The sequence below is a fragment of the Dendrobates tinctorius genome, unplaced genomic scaffold (genome assembly GCF_039654945.1).
Source record: "Dendrobates tinctorius isolate UK_male_01 unplaced genomic scaffold, ASM3965494v1 ptg000020l, whole genome shotgun sequence".
Taxonomy (NCBI): domain Eukaryota; kingdom Metazoa; phylum Chordata; class Amphibia; order Anura; family Dendrobatidae; genus Dendrobates; species Dendrobates tinctorius.
Window position 1 is genome coordinate 645,333 of NW_027361688.1, and position 6,955 is coordinate 652,287.

General features: G+C 46.2%; 1 pseudogene; it reads left to right on the top strand.

Annotated features, from left to right (window-relative positions):
- The first annotated feature begins 1,095 nt into the window (after nt 1-1,095).
- On the top strand, nt 1,096-4,356 carry LOC141083208 (uncharacterized; annotated as a pseudogene).
- The last annotated feature ends 2,599 nt before the right edge of the window (nt 4,357-6,955 follow it).

Sequence of the window (6,955 nt, forward strand, 5' to 3'; positions counted from 1 at the left end):
TTAGCCAACGCTGCGTACAGATCCTCTGGGGCTGATGGTGTGTTGCAGCTTAGATGGTGTAGCTCCACACAGGTGAAGCTGTAACCCCAGGGCAGTGTATAAGTAATGGGCACGGTGATGTAGCAGTGCCGACAGGTTAGGAAGCATACACAACACAGCAGGGTGCAATTTCAGTACCTTTACTTGGTAACTGCAGTCCAGGGTCCTGATTACAGATGGTATTGAGCAGGCTAGCCTGGAAGCAACTCAGGAATTCTCTCTCACAGACGGGCTGTGCAGTCTCCTTAATAGCGCTGTGTGTGTGAAGTACTCCAGTCCTTAGTTACTCTGAAGTTCCTCCTATCAGATGTTCCTGGAACTCTCCTTGCATGGCAGACAGCTGTAGCCTCTCTCTCTGGGACTCCTCTCACTCTCTGAATCCCCGGCTCTCTATCCGTTTCGCTGTTGTGCCTCAAGTCTTTGGAGGGAGCAGGGCATCTACAGCCTCCTACTCCTCGGGTATCTGTGGCAGGGCCGTTAGTACCCATACCACCGTGGAGACCCGACTCCAGTTTTGTGTGCTCTCAAGCTGAGGGAGCTCGCCTGGTGCAGCTCAACCTCCAGCTTCGTATTCTCCCATCTGCACACCACCCTCCGCAGACTAACTAACTCTACTTCCTCCTGGCCCTCAGGGATCACTCCTCCCCTCAAACCTGGGTCAGAGCTCCCCCTGCTCGTCAGGAGTGAAACTGTGTTGTATGCATGGATTGACTGTGAGAGAGTCCCATCATTGCCTCCAAGCTTGGCATTACCCTCCCCTGGAGGAAGGCAAAGCCAGTGTGGCGAAAGTACTCCTGGGGGAGCCACACACCGGCTGTGCGCTTGATTATTTCCAACAGATTCATAGTCAATAGAGTTTCCACAATGCAAATTGTCGATGCTCCTAAACTAGTGATAAAAGCACAAAGGCAAAATAGTGAAAAAAGTGCAGCCCAGGTTATTTTCCCAGAGAAAAAGGAAAAAAAATCACACTTCAGCCTTGGTCACAGTCCTCGTTATCACTGAACTTAGAAAAAAAACAGAAGAGGAAGTTGAGCCGTGCCTTTTCTGGTAAACAAGAATCACACATTTGTTCGTTTTTCTTTCTGCTCTGAGCGATGGCGTCTGCTGATCTAAGAAATGAGCTGAACTGCTCTATCTGTATGGAGATATATACAGATCCCGTAACCTGAGATGTGGGCACAGCTTCTGCCGGGTCTGTATTGATGGAGTGCAGGATACAGAGGGCGGGTATGGAGAATATTCCTGTCCGGAATGTAGAGCAACATTTCACAAGCGGCCTCCACTGCAGAAGAACGTAACTCTGTGTAATGTGGTGGAGAATTTCCTGTCTACTCAGCCACATCAGGAGGAGATCACCGGGATCTGCTGCACTTACTGTGTAGACTCTCCTGTACCTGCTGTGAAATCCTGTCTGATGTGTGAGGCTTCTTTGTGAGATAAACATCTGAGAGTTCACAGTAAAGGACCAGAACACGTCCTCACTGATCCCAGCACTTCTCTGGAGACCAGGAAATGTTCTGTCCATAAGAAGATCCTGGAATATTACAGCACTGAGGACGCTGCTTGTATCTGTGCGTCCTGCTGTTTGGTTGGAGAACATCGGGGACACCGGGTGGAGATGCTGGAGGAGGCCTCTGAGAAGAAGAAGGAGAAACTGAGAAATATTCTCCAGAAACTGATCACAAAGAGAAAGAAAAGTGAAGAAAGAGTCCAGACTTTAAAGGAGCGCAGAAGAAAAGCTCAAGAAAAAGCATCTGGAGAAGCCGAGAGAGTCACTGCCCTGTTTATAGACATCAGGAGACTGGTAGACAACCTGGAGAATAGGGTCCTGAGAGACATCTACAAATGGGAAGAGAAGATATCACTGCCACTGTCAGATGTGATCCAGAAGCTGGAAATAAAGGACGAGCTGTCCAGGAAGATGAGGCACATTGAGGAGCTGTGTAACATGACGGATCCACTGACTGTCCTACAGGAACCAGACACCGGTGACTTGTGTGATCCTGAGGAGGAGGGAGGTGATGAGGACACAGGAGGACATGATGGAGGTGATGAGGACACAGGGGGACATGATGGAGGTGATGAGGACACAGGGGGACATGATGGAGGTGATGAGGACACAGGAGGACATGATGGAGGTGATGAGGACACAGGAGGACATGATGGAAGTGATGAGGACACAGGAGGACATGATGGAGGTGATGAGAACACAGGGGGACATGATGGAGGTGATGAGGACACAGGAGGACATGATGGAGGTGATGAGGACACAGGAGGACATGATGGAGGTGATGAGGACACAGGAGGACATGATGGAGGTGATGAGGACACAGGAGGACATGATGGAGGTGATGAGGACACAGGAGGACATGATGGAAGTGATGAGGACACAGGAGGACATGATGGAGGTGATGAGGACACAGGAGGACATGATGGAGGTGATGAGGACACAGGAGGACATGATGGAGGTGATGAGGACACAGGAGGACATGATGGAGGTGATGAGGACACAGGAGGACATGATGGAGGTGATGAGGACACAGGAGGACATGATGGAGGTGATGAGGACACAGGAGGACATGATGGAGGTGATGAGGACACAGGAGGACATGATGGAAGTGATGAGGACACAGGAGGACATGATGGAGGTGATGAGGACACAGGAGGACATGATGGAGGTGATGAGGACACAGGAGGACATGATGGAGGTGATGAGGACACAGGAGGACATGATGGAGGTGATGAGGACACAGGAGGACATGATGGAGGTGATGAGGACACAGGAGGACATGATGGAGGTGATGAGGACACAGGAGGACATGATGGAGGTGATGAGGACACAGGGGGACATGATGGAGGTGATCGGGGTGCGGAGCTGATCTCACACATACCACACTCATTATCTGCTATGATAAGAGATATAAATGTGACCTTCTATGTTCAGGATCCTGCAGACATATTACTGGATGTAAACACGGCTGCTAATAATCTCCTTATATCAGACGGCCTGAAAACTGCGACCTGGACACTAATAACAGAGAATCGTCCAGAAACAGCAGAGAGATTCCTGTATAATCAGGTGATGAGCGGGAGGAGATTTACCTCAGGACGACATTACTGGGAGGTGGAGATCAGTGGGTCAGAGTGGTGGAGTGTGGGGATGTGTTACCCCAGTGTAGACAGGAGGGGGCGTCAGTCAATTATTGCATCTAAGAACAAGTCCTGGTGTTTATTTGGAGTGCTGGGGTGTAATAATCAGTATTCAGTGAGACATGACAGTGAAGTGATCCCGTTACCTCACCAGATCTCCAGTGATAGATTCAGGATATGTCTGGATTATGAGGCCGGGCAGCTGTCCTTTTATGAGCTGTGTGACCCCATCAGACACTTACACACCTTCACTGCCGCCTACTCCGAGCCTCTACATGCTGTGTTATGTGTATGTGGTGGTTCTATAAAGATATCGGGAGCAGCTGTGAGGAAACGTCATCACAGAAAAAATCTACCCAGCGACTGAGATTAGAATATGATTGGTGGAGCAATCAGCCAATAGGGAGCACCAGTGGGAGGGGCTACATCTAGACTTTCTTTTCTCTAGCTAACCAACAAGAGAATTCTTTTTTTTTTCTTTATTTCTTTTTATTTATTATTATTATTATATACATTACATATATATATAGCTACTTTTCTACTCATAATCCTTTACTTCTCTCTACATTCTGGGATATAAGGTCATTTAATGCCTCATAGAACTCTATATCTGATAGTCAATCCAATTTCTGCAGCAAATATATCATCATAGATTATTAGTCTGTATTTCAACCACAAAATGGTGTACTTGTGCCTCAGTTTTCCACTGGGAGCCCTTCTCTTGCAGCAGATGCTGTTTCCGCCATCTCATGATGCATCGGGATACCGTCTGACACTGCGGCCAGAGATTCAGGTGATGGCGGCGGCCTACGTCAGCCCAATACACAGCTGCCAGATGTAATTGCCGGGTGATGCTGGCACCTCACATCAGAGTAATACACAGCTACTAATACTACTGGCGAGGAATACCACATATATAAAAAACAGGCATGGCTACTCCATTCATACCCTTCCTGAGGAAGCCAAAAGGTGAAACGCGTGTCAGGGTGGACTGATGGTAAATAGTTTGATTTATTATCTTATTTCCTTTCCTTACCAGCAACATTCATTATTTAAACATGGAAATACTTTCTTGCAACTTGCAACCCGTGCATTTATACATGTGCATTCTCAATAGCCCTTCTTTGTTCTATACTATAAATAATATATTCTGTTGCACCAGCATTTTATTGCATTTTTCATGAAGGGCTAATTTCTCCCTTTTTTTTGCATGTTTGGTACATTTATTTACATCAGCATATTTAACCCCTTAATGATCGCCGATATGCCTTTTAACGGCGGTCATTAAGTGTACTTAATTCACGGCGCTGTGGAAAAATTGAATAGCGCCCCCCAGGGTCAGATTTTCTCTGGGGTCTCGGCTGCCGGGGGTAGCCGAGACCCCAGAGAACATGATTCAGGTCGGTATTTACCGTCCCTGCTTTTGCGATCGCTGTTATTAACCCTATAACGGCGATCGCAGAAAATAAAAAAACGCGATTTTGCATGTAATTTCTCTCTCTGATGTGATCGCACATCAGAGGAGAGAGAAATAGGGTCCCTGATCCCCCCCAGTACCTCTCGGTGGTCCTGCGTCCCTCCCGGTGGTCCTGGGTCGCCCCTGCCTCCTCCGGTGGGCGCCGACATTTTGGTCCCGGAAGAAAATGGCGGGCTCATGCGCAGTGTGCCCGCCTCGAATCTGCCGGCTGGCAGATTTGATTCATTCATTTTGATCACTGTGATAAACTATCACAGTGGTCAAAATGATAAAAATAGTAAATAACCCCCCCCCTGATTATCACCCCCTTAGTTAGGGACATACAATAAAATAAAAAAATATACTTATTTTCATTTTTCCATTAGGGTTATGGCTATGGATAGGGTTAGAATTAGGGTTAAGGATATAATTAGGGTTAGAGTTGGAATTATGGTTAGGGTTGGAATTAGGGTTAAGGTTGGAATTAGGGTTAGGATTAGAGTTGGGGTTAGGGATTAGGGTTGGGGTTAGGGATTAGCATTAGGGTTGGGGTTAGGGTTAGGGTTGGGATTAGGGGTGTGTTGGGGCTAGGGTTGAAGCAAGAATTGAGGGGTTTCCACTATTTACCAACTTTGGGGGTCTAGTTTCTCCTGTTACCCTTGGGAAAATAAAATTGGAGGCTAAAAAAATCACTTTTGTGGGAAAAAAATGATTTTTATAGTCATGGCTCTGCGTTATAAACTTCTGTGAAGCACTTGGGGGTTCAAAGTGCTCACCACACATCTAGATAAGCTCCATGGGGGGTCTATTTTCCAATATGGGGTCACTTGTGCGGGGTTTCTACTGTTTAGGCAAATCGGGGCTCTGCAAACGCAACATGATGCCCGCAGAACATTCCATCAAAGCTGCATTCCAAAATGGCACTCCTTCCCTTCCGAGTTCTCCCATGCGCCCAAATAGTGGTTTCTCCCCACGAATGGGGTATCGTTGTACTCAGGACATATTGCACAACAACTTTTGTGGTCCAAATTCTCCTGTTACCCTTAGGAAAATCAAAAATATTGGGCTAAGAAATCATTTTTGAGGAAAAAAAAGTGTTTTTTTATTTTCACTGCTCTGCGTTATAAACTTCTGCGAAGCACTTGGGGGTTCAAAGTGCTCACCACACATCTAGATAAGTTCCTTGGGGGGTCTAGTTTCCAAAATGGGGTCACTTGTGGGGGGTCTCCACTGTTCAGGCACATCAGGGCCTCTCCAAATGCGACATGGCATCCGATCTCAATTCCAGCCAATTCTGCATTGAAAAATTGTGCTTATGTAAAGTAGACATGTGGGAAATGTTATTTATTAAGAAATTTGTGTGCCATATCTCTCTGATTTAAGGGCATAAAAATTTAAAGTTTGAAAATTTCAAAATTTTCAAAAATTTCGCCATATTTCCATTTTTTTCATAGCTAAACACAAGTCCCATAGAAGAAATTTTACCACTAACATGAAGTAAAATATGTCACGAAAAAACAGTCTCAGAATCAGCGGGATCCATTAAAGCGTTCCAGAGTTATAACCTCATAAAGTGATGAGAAAATGGAAATGGTCTTAGGAGCGCAGGAAAGAGACTCAGACAAGAGATGGGGTTAAACCACAACACGTTTTGACGGAGAATCCGTCTTCATCAGGTGGAAACTTCCACCTGATGAAGACGGATTCTCCGTCGAAACGCGTTGTGGTTTAACCCCATCTCTTGTCTGAGTCTCTTTCCTGCGCTCCTAAGATCGTTTCCATTTTCTCATTGCGTGCTATCATACTTGGTAAAGTGTAAAGTTTATTGATTTTACAAGCACTATGCAATTTCAATAGTATAATATGATGAAACAACGCCTTACGTGCTATTGACTCCTCTGACATGGAAGAGATAATTTGTGGATGTGTTAGTGGCTAAAAGCTCCCATACACATAACACATTAGACTAATGTCGTCTGAACCTGTTGGGAACCCGATGGGTTTGGTTGACATTCGAATATGTATGGCAGCACCGGCCGACTGATGGCCTGGAGTGCTGTCGATCAGTCATGTCCAATTTCGGATTGCCAATCACATTGTTCTCCCTGAGTTAATCCATCGGGCCAACGTGTCAGTCGGTGGTCTTTTCATAGAGAATATAGCAGCCGAATGAGCGCTCCCATATTAGGGAGAGTCGGCTGAGATGGCTGTCGGCCAAACGATTGGTAAAAGCATTGTTCTGCTGACAGCCATCTAATTTGTTTCTGGCTGTAATCATCATCATGTCATTCATTCTTAGATCTCCTG